This window comes from Pongo abelii, chromosome 4, assembly GCF_028885655.2.
Source record: "Pongo abelii isolate AG06213 chromosome 4, NHGRI_mPonAbe1-v2.0_pri, whole genome shotgun sequence".
In the NCBI taxonomy this organism is placed as follows: domain Eukaryota; kingdom Metazoa; phylum Chordata; class Mammalia; order Primates; family Hominidae; genus Pongo; species Pongo abelii.
The window spans coordinates 99,049,351-99,064,034 of record NC_071989.2 but is presented as its reverse complement, the minus strand read 5'-3'; the positions used below and the strand labels follow the sequence as shown (position 1 = coordinate 99,064,034).

General features: G+C 43.5%; 1 long non-coding RNA gene across 6 annotated transcripts in view; it reads left to right on the top strand.

Moving 5' to 3' along the window:
- Positions 1 to 13,724: 13,724 nt before the first annotated feature.
- LOC100938916 (uncharacterized) overlaps positions 13,725 to 14,684 on the top strand; it is a 106,459-nt gene continuing 105,499 nt past the window's right edge. For all 6 annotated transcript variants that reach the window (XR_008525377.1, XR_008525375.2, XR_008525373.1 and 3 more), the window contains exons 1-2: positions 13,725 to 14,149; positions 14,448 to 14,585. This is a non-coding gene — a long non-coding RNA (uncharacterized LOC100938916). The remainder of the gene's footprint in view (positions 14,150 to 14,447; positions 14,586 to 14,684) is intronic.

Here is a 14,684-nt window from a genome sequence, read left to right as displayed (position 1 = left end):
TTTAACTTGTTCAGGAAGCAGAATATCCTGAAATTAAAGGTGCTCCTTGTGTTATGATAAAATATGGATGTATTTATTTCAATCCCAAAAACTCTGAGTTAGTACAAAAAAATGTATCTACATATCTAAATCTAAATGGAGATACCTAGACAGGTAAACAAATATTTATGCATTTATCTAATTTCTTTTTCAAGAATATTCAGTGTTGGTGTTGTAAATCACATTCCCTTGATCTTATATTTATAAATAAACCATGGCTGCTTTCTGATTTCCAACTAGGGCTCTTTCCATCTTTTCCTGTTAGTATTTGCTGCTTATTCACTCACTCTTGTACCCAGCAGATAAGATGTAGTAATTAATGTTTTAAGAAAAATACATGGGAGAAACACCTAAAATTTAGAAAATCATATTCACTTGTTTGATGTTTTCTGAGAGTTGAGAAAAATCCCATTATTTGACTTTAGCACTGAAGACATTAGTCCATTTCAGAGTCTAGCAATATACATTTGATAGATTTGAGCATAGCTTGAGAAGTATTCTTCAAATTTTAAGTTGAGAACCCATTACAATATCTAATTACTGTTCAGAACATAAAGAGAGAGGGTATTGATACAGACCAAAGTTAACCAGAAGTTCTGTTTTTTCTTAACCTGTATTGAGCTCTGACTATGTGCCATGGACTGATTTAAGCCCTTTACATGACTATTTTTAATCTTCAAAATAATTCTAAGAAACAGATAACATTCTTTCATTTATTCATTCATTTATACTAAGTGCTAGGCACTATTCCATGCCCTGAGGGTAGAACATGAACAAAACTACGTCTTTGCTCTGTTCCTGTTTGTAATTCTCATCAAGGATACAATCTGACTCTGTTTAAATATCTGCTCCACCCCTTACTAGCTCTGTGACCTTGGGCAGATTTTGTAATCTCTCTGTGCCTCGGTTTCTTTATCTAGAAAGTATAGACGATAACAGTTCTTACCTTAGAAGGTTGATATGAGGTGATATGATATAATATTAAATGAGGTAATCATTGTAAAACATTTAGAACTTTGTCTGGCTAACAAATAAGCATGATACAAGTATATGTGCATCTTCACAGTCATTGTCAACAGAGCAAGCAGATAAAGTGTTTCCCCTGGGCTAGACAAGGAGGAACACAGAACACGTATATGTATATGTGGTGGTGATAAGTGATATGAAGAAAAATGAAACTGGGGGCCAAGCGCGGTGGCTCACGCTTGTAATCCCAGCACTTTGGGAGGCTGAGGCGGGCGGATCATGAGGTCAGGAGATAGAGACCATCCTGGCTAACACGGTGAAGCCCCATCTCTACTAAAAATAAAATAAAAATAAAAATGAAAAAATTAGCCGGGCATGGTGGCAGGCGCCTGTAGTCCCAGCTACTCGGGAGGCTGAGGCAGGAGAATCGCTTGAACCAGGGAGGCAGAGGTTGAAGTGAGCTGAGATCGCACCACTGCATTCCAGCCTGGGCAAAAGAGTGAGACTCCGCCTCAAAAAAAAAAAAAAAAAAAAAGAAAGAAAGAAAGAAAAGAAAAAAGAAATTGGGGAAGGGAAATAGACAAAGACAGAGATGGGTTCATTTTCTGTGGGTGGACGAGAAAATCCTCTCTGTGAAGGTAAACAGATACCTGACAGAAGCGAGGGACCAGATCATGTGGCTATATACAGGAAGAGCCGTCCAGGCAGAGGGAACAGCATGTGCAAAGGACAGGGGAGAGAGTATGCCTGGTGTGACCAAACAACAGCACGAAGGCCAACACGACCAGAAAGGGAGTGGGAGCGATGCCAGAGATGAGGACAGAAGGCTCAGGGATCATACCAGGAAGAGCTTTGTAGGCTATGAGAAGTACTTTTTATTTGATTTGATTTTATTATTTTCTTTCTTTCCTTCCTTCCTTCCTTCCTTCCTTCCTTCCTTCCTTCCTCCTTCCTCCTTCCTTCTTTCCTCCTTCCTTCCTCCTTCCTTCCTTCCTTCCTTCCTCCTTCCTTCCTTCTCCCTTCCCCTCCCTTCCCCTCCCTTCCCCTCCCCTCCCCTCCCCTCCCTTCCCTTCCCTTCCCCTCCCTTCCCCTCCCTTCCCCTCCCTTCCCTTCCCTTCCCCTCCCCTCCCCTCCCCTCCCTTCCCTTCCCTTCCCTTCCCTTCCCTTCCCTTTCCTTTTTCCTTTCCTTTCCTTATTTTTGAGACAGGGTCTGGCTCTGTCGCCCAGGCTGGAGTGCAGTGGTGGGATCTCCGCTCACTGCAAACTTCCAACTCCCGGGTTCAAGCGATTCTCGTGGCTCAGCCTCCTGAGTAGCTGGGACCAAAGGGTAGCGCCACCACGCCCGGCCAGAACTTTGTATTTTAATGAGCACATTGCTCTGAATAAAGTTGAAGGCAGCCAAGGCGCGGTGGCTCACGCCTGTAATCCCAGCACTTTGGGAAGGCTGAGGCGGGCGGATCGCTTGAGCTAAGGAGTTTGAGACCAGCCTGGGCAACATGGTGAAACCCCGTCACTACCAGAAACACAAAAAATTAGCCAGGCTTGGTGGCGGGCGCCTGTTGTCACAGTTTCTCTGGCAGCTGAGGCACGAGGATCGCTTGAACCTGGGAGGCGGAGGTTGCAGTAAGCCGAGATCGCGTCATTGCACTCCGTCCTGGCGACAGAGCGAGACTCCATCTCAAAAATAAATGAGAAAAAAGTTGAAGGTCTCAGAAGAGATCCCGCAATAAATTGTGTCCTTGTTCTCCACCCAGGTTTTAAATAAGTAGTACAACAAAGCAAGAGATTTTTGTCTGTTTTTCTTTTTCTCCCCTTCTTGAATGTATCCCTAGCAGCAGAACAGTATCTGGCACAAAGCAGGCTCTCAAAAAAGCACTTGGTGAGTGAGTGAATGAAGTTCCTTTTCAAAGTAAAGATGGAAACCAGCAGATCAACTTTATTACAGATAAAGGTCCAGTTGTTAGATGCTGTTTAGGCTGTTAGCTAAGGGGACTTCCTAATCCTAAACCCCCAATATTAGACGGAAAGAACCTGAGGAAGGCTTACCTGACAACAGAGCAAAACAGAATGTTTGCTTTCTGCTAGCTGACTCCTTCCCAAGACGGTCAAGAGTCAGGCCTGGTGTTCCATTCCACATGTATCAATCAGTAAGTCAGTCATCTTTCCGGAAGAGGAGTCTTTCTACAGACAGAAAGAACAGGAGGTGCTTAGGAATAATCTCTCTTTAAGAAAACCAGGCTGGGAGCGGTGGCTCACGCCTGTAATCCCAGCACTTTGGGAGACCGAGGCGGGCGGATCACCTGAGGGCGGGAGTTCGAGACCAGACTGACCAACATGGAGAGAAACCCTGTCTACTAAAAATACAAAAATTAGCCAGGCGTGGTGGCACATGCCTGTAGTCCCAGCTACTCCGGGGGCTGAGGCAGGAGAATCGCTTGAAACCAGGAGGCGGAGGTTGCTGTGAGCCGAGATTGTGCCACTGCACTCCAGCCTGGGCAACAAGAGCACTCCAGCCTGGGCAACAAGAGCAAGACTCCGTCTCAAAAGAAAAAAGAAAACCATGGGAAGAAAAAAGGTATATCCCTCTAAACACTGAGATGGGCATACATTAGGGGATTCAGAAAAGGGAATAAAAATCTCTGATTTACATTTTAAAAGAGTTTCTTCTATTTGCCCCTCCAGATCCACTCTTTATTCTCCTCCCTTGCCCTGTGCCAGGGGTGAGGGGAAGAGGGGTTGGACTGTCAGAAGGAAATCAAAGAGCTCCGATCCAAGGCCTGGCTATTTCTCTGTCTACATTCCCTGTAACCACTTCCTGCACTCTGGGATACTGCTCTATTCCTTTTTTATTTCCCTCAAACCTGTCCTTACCTTTGTAAGTTGTTCCTTTATTAAACTGTCTGAAATTAGCCAGTTTGTGTGAGCATCTCTTTCCTGTCTATACACTAACTGATACATAGATATAGTTGCTCTTGATGTTTTGTGAGGACAAGATTACTGAGGGGAGAAGGACGTGTGGGGCCTGGGGTGAGGGGTGGAGAGAGGAGGCAAGTACAAAAGCAGGCCAATTAGAATCTGGCTGTGCTGCGGCCAGATGCTAAAAAAAAAAAAAAAATTCATTGCAATAATCTTCAGAATGTGTGGGAAAGGACAATAAAAATAGAAATAAATTATTTTTAAAAAATCTAAAAATAAACAAAATGGGCAGGGCGCAGTGGCTCACGCCTGTAATCCCAGCACTTTGGGAAGCTGAGGTGGGCAGATCACAAGACCAGGAGTTCAAGACCAGCCTGGCCAATATGGTGAAACCCCCGTCTCTACTAAAAATACAAAAATTAGCCAGGCATGGTGGCAGGCACCTGTAGTCCCAGCTACTTGGGAGGCTGAGGCAGGAGAATGGCAGGAATCTGGGAGGTGGAGCATGCAGTGAGCCAAGATTGCACCACTGCACTCCAGCCTGGGCGACAGAGGGAAACTCCATCTCGGAAAAAAAAAAAAAAGAAAGAAAGAAAAAAAATACACAAAATGTTAATCTATTAATAAAAAAATTGTTTTAAAGAAGCTATTGCAGTAATCAGGTGACAGAAAGGTGCTGGGCACCCTGGTGGTAACCATGGAAGTGGTGAGAGGTGGTTGGAGTTGGGCTTTAAATTGAAGGTAGAGCCAGCAGTACTTGCTGATGCATTGGGATAAGGAATACACAAGAGAAAAAGGTCAGAAAAGACTCCTAGTTTTGCAAATCTGTGGAAGAGAAAGGTGCTATTTAGAGGTCTGACAGAGACAGAATTGACTGTGGCTTTTTTTTCCCTTTTTTCCAGAGGTGGCAGGATATCCTCCAAGAATTTGCAAGATTGCTTTGACAAGTTTTTTTTTTGTTTGTTTGTTTGTTTTTTTTGCTACTGATAGTGTTCATCTCAACACTATTAATGCCTAGTCCCTATCCTGTGGTCTTCTGTGGTTTCTCCAGTGATATCTAAAATGTTGCACATATTTTCACCCAAGGGAATACATTTTAACCCACTTATTAAAAAAAAACAAATCTGGCCTGGCCTGGTGGCTCATGCCTGTAACCCCAGCACTTTGGGAGGCAGAGGTAGGCGGATCACCTGAGGTCAGGCATTTGAGACCAGCCTGGCCAACATGGTGAAATGCCCTTCTCTACCAAAAATACAAAAGTTAGCCGGGCGTGGTTGCATGTGCCTGTAGTCCCAGCTACTTGGGAGGCTGAGGCAGGAGAATTGCTTGAACCCGGGAGGTGGAGGTTGCAGTGAGCACTAAGATTGTGCCACTGCACTCCAGCCTGGGTGACAGAGCAAGACTACATATCAAAAAACAAACAAAAAAAGCCATATATATCCCACTCTGCCTCTTTAGGAGAAGGAGGAAAGTGAATATTTTAAACCAAATTACAAAGGACTGTTGCAATTGTAACAATTTCAGCCCACATATTAGCCCATAAAAGAAAACCTTAAGTTTCCAAGCACAGAGCCTCCTCACTAGATCCATTGGTCAGAAAAATTGATGATGGCTACTATGGTATGCACCGTATGTTCAATAATATCTTTTTTTTTTTTTTTGAGATGGAATCTCACTCTGTCACCCAGACTGGAGTGCAGTGCCATGATCTCAGCTCACTAAAGCGCCCGCCTTCTGGGATCAAGCTATCCTGCCACCTCAGCTTCACAAGAAGATGGGACCACAGGCGCCTGCCACCAAGCCAGGTTAATTTTTTGTAGTTTTAGTAGAGATGGGGTCTTGGCCGGGCACAGTGGCTCACACCTGTAATCCCAGCACTTTGGGGAGCCAAGATGGGCAGATCACCTGAGGTCAGGCATTCAAGACCACGGCCGGGTCAGGCCTGGCCACCATGGCAAAACCCCATCTCTACTAAAAATTACAAAAATTAGCTGGGCGTGGTGGCACGTGCCTGTAGTCTCAGCTACCCGGGAGGCTGAGGCAGGAGAATCGCTTGAACTTGGGAGGCAGAGGTTGCAGTGAGCCGAGATTGAGCCACTGCACTCCAGCATGGGCGACAGAGCAAGACTCCATCTTAAAAAAAAAAAAAAAGAAAAGAGATAGGGTCTCACTATGTTGCTCAGGCTGGTCTCAAACTCCTGGGGTCAAGCGACCTACCCACCTCAGCCTCCCTTTCAAAGTGCTGAGATTACAGGTATGAGCCATTGCACCTGGCCCAGTAGTATTCTAAGAATATATCGATATGTGTATAGGAAAAAAAAACTGAACACATTAAACGATAAAAGAAACCAAATTGCTAGGGTTAAATATGAGTTAATTAGGTAACTTTTATTTCCTCTATACACTTGTCCACATTCAAAGGTTTCTGAAATAAAAAGGTCTTAGTTTTAGAAACAGTTTCTGTTCTGATACAGCATCCTTATACTGGGCTTCCCTGACCATCTGTCTAAAATACTGATACCCTAAAAACAGGCATGTAGACCAATGGAACGGAATAAAGAACCCAGAAATAAAGCCAAGTACTTATAGCCAACCTATCTTTGACGAAGCAAGCAAAAACAAAGTGGGGAAAGGACATCCCATTCAACACGTGATGCTGAGATAATTCTCATGCCCCATGTAGAAGAATGAAACTGAATCCTCATCTCTCACCTTATACAAAAATTAAGATGGATTGAAGACTTAAATCTAAGATCTGAAACCGTACAAATTCTAGAAAATAACATCAGAAAAACTTTTCTAGACATTGGCTTAGGCAAAGAGTTCATGACTAAGAACCCAAAAGCAAATGCAACAATAAAAACAAAGATAAATAGATGAGAACTAATTAAACTAAAATGCTTCTGCACAGCAAAAGAAATAGCAGAGTAAACAGATAATCCAGAGTGGGAGAAAATCTTCACAAACTACGCATTCCAACAAGGACTACTATCCAGACTCTATAAAGAACTCAAACTATCCAGCAAGAAAAAAACAAAGTGCGCACAGGACATGAATAGACAATTCTCAAAAGAAGATATATAAATGGCCGGCCAGGCATGGTGGCTCACACCTGTAATCCCAGCACTTTGGGAGACCAAAGTGGGCAGGTCACCTGAGATCAGGAGTTTGAGACCAGACTGACCAACATGGAAAAATCCTGTCTCTACTAAAAACACAAAATTAGCCAGGCGTGTTGGTGCATGCCTGTAGTCCCAGCTACTCGGGAGGCTGAGGGAGGAGAATTACTTGAACCCAGGAGGCGGAGGTTGTGGTGAGCTGACATCACACCATTGCACTCCAGCCTGGGCAACAAGAGCAAAACTCCGTCTCAAAAAAAAAAAAAAGAAGATATGTAAATGGCCAAAAAACATGAAAAAAATGCTCAACCTCACTAATTACAGAGAAACGCAAATTAAAACCACAATGGTATACCACCTTACTCCTGTAAAAATAGCCATAATTTAAAAATAAAAAAATAAGAGGCCAGGCATGGTGGCTCATGCCTGTAATGCCAGCACTTTGGGAGGCCGAGGAGGATGGATCATCTGAGGTCAAGAGTTTGAGACTAGCCTGACCAACATGGAGAAATTCCATCTCTACTGAAAACACAAAATCAGCCGGGCGTGGTGGCTCATACTTGTAATCCCAGCTACTCAGGAGGCTGAGGCAGGAGAATCGCTTGAACCTGGGAGGCGGAAGTTGCGGTGAGCCGAGATGGCACCACTGCACTCCAGCCTGGGCAACAAGAGCAAAACTCTGTCTCAAATAAAATAAAATAAAATAAAAATAAATAGATAAATAAAAATTAAAAAAAAAAATAGACGTTGGGCCAGGTGTGGTGGCTCATGCTCCTAATCCCAGCACTTTGGGAGGCTAAGGTGAGCAGATCACTTGAGCTCAGGAGTTCGAGACCAGCATGGCCAACAAAGTGAGACCCTATCTCTAAAAAAAAAAAAAAAAAAGTTGACCTGGATGGGATGAGGTGAAAAGGGGACACTTTTACACTGCTGATGGGGATATAAACTAGTACAACCACTACGGAAAGCAGTACAGAGATTCCTTAAAGAACTAAAAGTAAAACTACCATTTGATCCAGCAATCCCACTACTGTGTCTACCCAAAGGAAAATAAGTCATTATATAAAAAAGACACTTGCGTACATGTGTTTATAGCAGCATAATTCACAATTGCAAAGATATAGAACCAACCAAAATGCCTATAAATCAATGACTGGATAAAGAAAATGTGGTATATATACACCATGAAATACTACTCAACCATAAAAAGGAATAAAATAATGGCATACAGCAACCTGGATGGAATTGGAGATGATTATTCTAAGTGAAGTAACTCAGGAATGGAAAACTAAACATCGTATGTTCTCACCCATAAGTGGGAGGTAAGCTATGAGTATGCAAAGGCATAAGGATGATACAATGAGCTTTGGGGACTTGGGGGGAAGGGTGGGAGAGAGGTAAGAAATAAAGACTACATATTGGGTACAGTGTACAGCACTCGGGTGATGAGTGCACCAAAATCTCAGAAATCAGCACTAAAGAACTTATCCATGTGACCAAAAACCACTTGTTTCTCGAAAACTGTTGAAATAAAATAAAATAAAAATAGTACATTATTTTAAAATTAAAAAAATAAAATAATGATACCCCACTCCCCAGTCCAGTTCACACAAATGCATACACATACTGCTTTACTCTTCTTTATAGCATATAACTCAGCCTGAAATTATATAATTCGTTCATTGCGCAATTCCATCAATAAGATTCAAGTTCTCTGTTCTACTTTTCCCCGCTTCTCACTAGTGCACTTGACTAGTCTTAAAATAAAAAAATAAAAACAGGCTGGCCACGGTTGCTCACGCCTGTAATCCCAGCACTTTGGGAGGCCAAGGCGTGCTGATTACTTGTGGTCAGGAGTTTGAGACCAGCCTAGACAACATGGTGAAACTCCATTTCTACTAAAAATACAAAAATTAGCTGGGTGTGGTGGCGGGCACCTGTAATTTCAGCTACTTGGGAGACCGAGGCCCAAGAATTGATTGAACTTGGCAGGCAGAAGTTGTACTCCAGCCTGGGTGACAGAGCCAGAACTTGTCTCAAAAACAAGTAATTAATTAATTAAAAATTAAAAAATAAAAGTAAGTTCTCTACCTTGTTCACCCTTCTTGTGCCTAGAACTTAGGAAGTACACAATAAATATTTGCTAATTCACATGCACACAGACACACACACACACACACACAGTATTTGGCAGTGGAAAGAGATTATCATGGTGATTCTAAAAATCCATAGCACTCATAGGAGTATCTGTTGACCCAAATTTTCTTTTCTTTTCTTTTTTTTTTTTTTTTGAGACGGAGTTTTGCTCTTGTTGCCCAGGCTGGAGTACAATGGCACGATCTCGGCTCACCACAACCTCCGCCTCCCCAGTTCAAGCAATTTTTCTGCCTCAGCCTCCCAAGCAGCTGGGATTACAGGCATGTGACACCACGCCTAGCTAATTTTTGTGTTTTTAGTGGAGACAGGGTTTCTCTATATTGGTCAGGCTGGTCTTGAACTCCTGACCTCATGTGATCCACCTGCCTCGGCCTCCCAAAGTGCTGGGATTACAAGAGTGGGCCACTGCACTCGGCCAAGTTGATACAAATTTTCTAAAGATAAATGTTAACCATCGTTTTCTTTTTTCCATATTGTTAGTAGAGATGGGGTTTTGTCATGTTGGCCAGGCTGGTCTCAAACAGCTGACCTCAAGGGATCTGCCCCCTTGGCCTCCTAAAGTGCTGGGATTATAGGTGGGAACCACAGTGCCCGGCCACCATCTATAAAAAAAAACAGCTTCAGCAATATCATGACGTTCAATTCAGGAAGTCTACCTGTAGGGCTGTATAGGAGATTCAGATAAATATTTATTTACAAAACTGTCTTCGTAGCATTATACAGTAATGGGAAATATAAGATTTGGTTAAATATATTATGAAGCCATAAAAGAATAAATTGTTATAGTCAAAGAAATTGTTAGAGCAATTAAATCACCATAGAAAAGGGTGTGTCATCTATTATTAAATTTGAAAAGTAGGTAACAAACTAGCATGATCAGTATTCCTTACACAAGGTAAAACTCTGATGGCCAGGCACAGTAACACACTCCTGTAATGCCAGCACTTTGGGAGGCTGAGGCAGGCAGATCGCTTGAGCTCAGGAATTCGAGACCAGCCTAGGCAACATGGTGAAACCCCATCTCTACAAAATAAAAACAAAACAAAACAAAACAATTCAGCTGGGCGTGGTGGCACACACCTGTAGTCCCAGCTACTCAGCTACTCAGGAGGCTGAAATGGGAGGATCACTTGAGCCCAGGGAGATCGAGACCGCAGTGAGCCCAGATCGCGGCCTGCACTCCAGCCTGGGTGACAGAGTGAGACCCTGCTTCAAACAACAACAACAAAACAACAACAAAGACCTCACCTCCAACTTCACCTTCCCACCTCCCCTCACCTCCAACTCCAAAAACAAACAAACAAACAACTTTGTAAAGTGTGTACTCCAGAATACCTACCATTGTTATTTCTTGGTTGTGAGTTTCTTCTGTGTGTTTTTGTTGTTGTTGTTGTTTTTGTTTTTTTTTGAGACAGAGTCTCACTCTATTGCCCAGACTGGAGTGCAATAGCATAAGCCACTGCGCCCAGCCTTATATATATATTTTTAAATGTTTACAATAACCTAATGAAACAACATGTTGTTTTACTTTGTTTCATTTTAGAATACTGCTTAAAATTATTATGAGTAAACCAAAGTGGATTTCCTAAGGACTCATAGCTACAGAATATCTCAAAGCAGAAAAAGTAAAACTTGCAAGTGAATTAGAATCACAAAAAGTCTGAATATTTTCTCTCTTCATTGTTGTTACCCAAACATTTATCTCAAGTGGAAACATTTCTCTCTGGGCTCCAAAAGAGATTTGTAAAATTACTACTGCCTGCCAAAAGAAATTAATATTGCAAATAATAATTAAACTCTGGGGGGTAAATAAAAAACCACAATTCACAATTATCCTTGAGTGGAATCTGCAGAGGTTGGAGGTAAGTGGAGAGTTCCTCTTTCAAAGTCAAATCAAGTCAATGGTGTTAAGCACCACAGTGTGGACAGGACCCACCGAACTAAACTCTGAGGAATCACAAAATGTATGACCCAAAGTCCTTGTTCGACAGAGACAATACTTATGTAGCCAAGGAAATTCGTGTTAGAAAACGGTTTGCAGTGAGTAGGAAGGATGGTGTAGAGGTGAATAGTGGGGTTGTGGATAGTATGGATTGTCATTCCTTTGATCTGAACCAGGGGTTGCAAAAACATAATCTGAAATTTGAATCAGCCCTGCAGACAAGTTAAAGCATTTATAATGCTTTAAAGTATGTTAGAAACCAGTTGGGTGTGGTGGCTCATACCTGTAATCCCAGCACTTTGGGAGGCCTAGGTGGGTGGATCTTTTGAGGTCAGGAGTTCGAGACCAGCCTGGCCAACATGGTAAAACCCCATCGCTATCAAAAAGAATAAAAAATTAGCCAGGTGTGGCCGTGTGTGCCTGTAATCCCAGCCACTCGGGAGGCTGAGGCAGGAGAATCACTTGAACCTGGGAGGCAGTGAGCCGAGATCATGCCACTGCACTCCAGCCTGAGTGACAGAGCGACTCAAACAACTCAAACAAAGAAACAAAAAAGTTAGAAACCTATTTAGATCATTTCGGGCATAGCACAGAGCAGCTAGTCCAAATCACAAATTTAAGTTTTCTGTTCCTACAGGTATAGTTTTTGATTCTTGTATCTAAGCTATCCTTGAATCCCTACTTGAAAGTTGACCAACATTTGTCAAACAAAAAAATCTAGAGAATACTGCATTTTAATGACCAACATGAAAGTACTGTGCTACTAAATTTTATATTTATTTATTTATTTATTTATATTGAGACAGGGTCTCTTTCTGTCACCCAGGCTGGAGTGCAGTGGTATGATCATGGCTCACCACAGCCTCCATCTCCTGCGCTTAGGTCATCTTCCGGCTTCAGCCTCCCATGTAGCTGGGAACACAGGTGCATGCCACCATGTCCAGCTCATTTTTTGATATTTTTGTAAGGACAGGGGTTTCACTCTTGTCTGAGCTAGTCTCAAACTCCTGAGCTCAAGAGATCCTCCCACCTTGGCCTCCCAAAGTGCTAGGATTATAGGCGTGAGCCACCATACCCAGCCTACTAAATTTTAATAATGGTAACTTCTGCAATTCTCAGGAAATAGCTACTAGGTAGGATTTCCTCCTAGGCCACTTTTCTCTTTTCTTTTTTTCCCCCTTCCCTTTCCCCTTCTTCCCATTCCCCTTTTTCCCCTTCCGCTTCCCCTTCTTCTCCTTTCAGAAGGAGTCTTGCTCCGTCACCCAGGCTAGAGTGCAGTGGGGTGATCTGGGCTCTCTGCAACCTCCATCTCCCAGGTTCAAGCGATTCTACTGCCTCAGCCTCCAAGTAGCTGGGATTACAGGAGTGCACCAACACACCTGGATTTTTTGGATTTTTTGTGGAGACGGGGTTTCAGCATATTAGGTCAGGCTGGTCTCCAACTCCTGACCTCAAGTGATCTGCATGCCCCGGCCTCCCAAAGTACTGGGATTATAGGAGTGAGCCACCACACCTGGCCTCTAGGCCACGTTCTTAAAGCTTTGTCCTGTCACCATTTATCTGCCAAGGACAAAAACAAAGAAACAAACAGAAGTAAGCCAATATCAAGTAGAAAAAAAAGCAAAACAAGTTAAGATTCTATTATGCTAGGAAGGTAGGTATAGATAAGTTCCTATAGGACCCTAATGGCCAGGATATTGAATTTCGACTTTATCCTGAAGACAATAGGGAGTCTTTGATATGGAGACAGACTAGAAATGTAAAATCAGTCTCTAAATTTCAGAAACAAGGCTGAGTGCCATGGCTCAGGCCTAGAATCCCAGCATTTTGGAAGGCCGAGGCAAGCGGATCACTTGAGGTCAGCAGTTTGAGACCAGCCTGGCCAACATGGCAAAACTTCGTTTCTACTAAATATACAAATAGCCAGGTGTGGTGGCAGGCGTCTGTAATCCCAGGTACTCAGGAAGCTGAATCAAGAGAATTGCTTGAACCCAGGAGGCAGAGGTTGCATTGAGCCAAGATCATACCATTGTACTCCAGCCTGGGCAACAGAGTGAGACTCAGTCTCAGTAACAAAATCTAGGCTGGGCGTGGTAGCTCACGCCTGTAATCCCAGCACTTTGGGAGGCTGAGGTGGCCGGATCACCTGAGGTCAGGAGTTCAGGAGCAGCCTGGGCAACATGGTAAAACCCCGTCTCTACTAAAAATGCAAAAATTAGCTGGGTGTGGTGGCATGCGCCTGTAGTCGCAGCTACTAGGGAGGCTGAGGCAGGAGCATCACTTGAACCCGGGAGGTGGAGGTTGCAGTGAGCCGAGATCACACCACTGCACTCCAGCCTGGCTACAGAGCGAGACTCCGTCAAAAAAAAAAAAAAAAAAAGAAAAAACAAAAGAAAATCTATTGACAAGATCGACAAGAGTTCATTTTAAAGATCATTCTCCACACTTGGAGCATGGGATCATGCCTGTCAGCAATTTGGATCAGTCTCCAGATTAGTAACTGTGACTTGCCACCCTGGTTGATGGGCTGGCAGGAAGGAGTGTGTCATATCAGAGATTGCCACAGACACCCAGGGCAATGTGATTTGTCACTTAAAGAGGGAGGCAGATCAAGAGCATCTCATCCTCTGGCTGCTGAGTCATCCTGCTCTGGCAGTTATTTAAACAGAAGCCTCCAGGAGACATACAATCAACACTCCACTCAGACAATGCCCAGACCTCCAGAAACCATGTGTCAAGCTCGGATTGCCTTAGACAGGTGCAATTTAAAAACAGTTTTCATCCTCTTTTCTCTCATATTGTCACACTATGGGTTCTGACTTCTGGCTCCTTTCCTCACAAGAAGCTCACCCAGCTGGAACTCTTATGGCACCTTGGCACCAGAGACCACAAATTCCTCTTTGAAGTTTTCTAACAGCAACAATGGTATTTCTGACTTGGCTTTCTTGTATTTCTCTCACGTTAACAAAATTGGTTGAGCATCTACCACGGGCTACATGCTGAGCTACAGGTAAGGTTTGGGTAAAGGATGAATAAGACCCACTCCTTGTCTTCAGGAGTTTGTCTAGCAGAAGAGTCTGTCACGTAATCAGGAAACCCCAGTACACAATGTGATAGCTCTAAGACAGGTATATACAAGATGATGTTCTGGACCTTAACCGTTTGGGGAGTACTACTGCCTTTGTCTAAAAGCCATCACCCTTTTTATATGCCATTTGGGAGGAACTGGGGGGACGTGGGAGGCTTCAAAGGGTTATGGGAAGACGGACATTTTAAAAGGGCTTTTCTTTTCTTTTTTTTTGAGACAGAGTTTCACTCTGTCGCCCAGGCTGGAGTGCAGTGGCATGATCTTGGCTCACTGCAAGCTCCACCTCCCGGGTTCACACCATTCTCCTGCCTCAGCCTCCCGAGTAGCTGGGACTACAGGCGCCTGACACCATGCCCAGGTAATTTTTTGCGTTTTTAGAGAGACGGGGTTTCACCGTGTTAGCCAGGATGGTCTCGATCTCCTGACCTCATGATCTGCCCTCCTTGGCCTCCCAAAG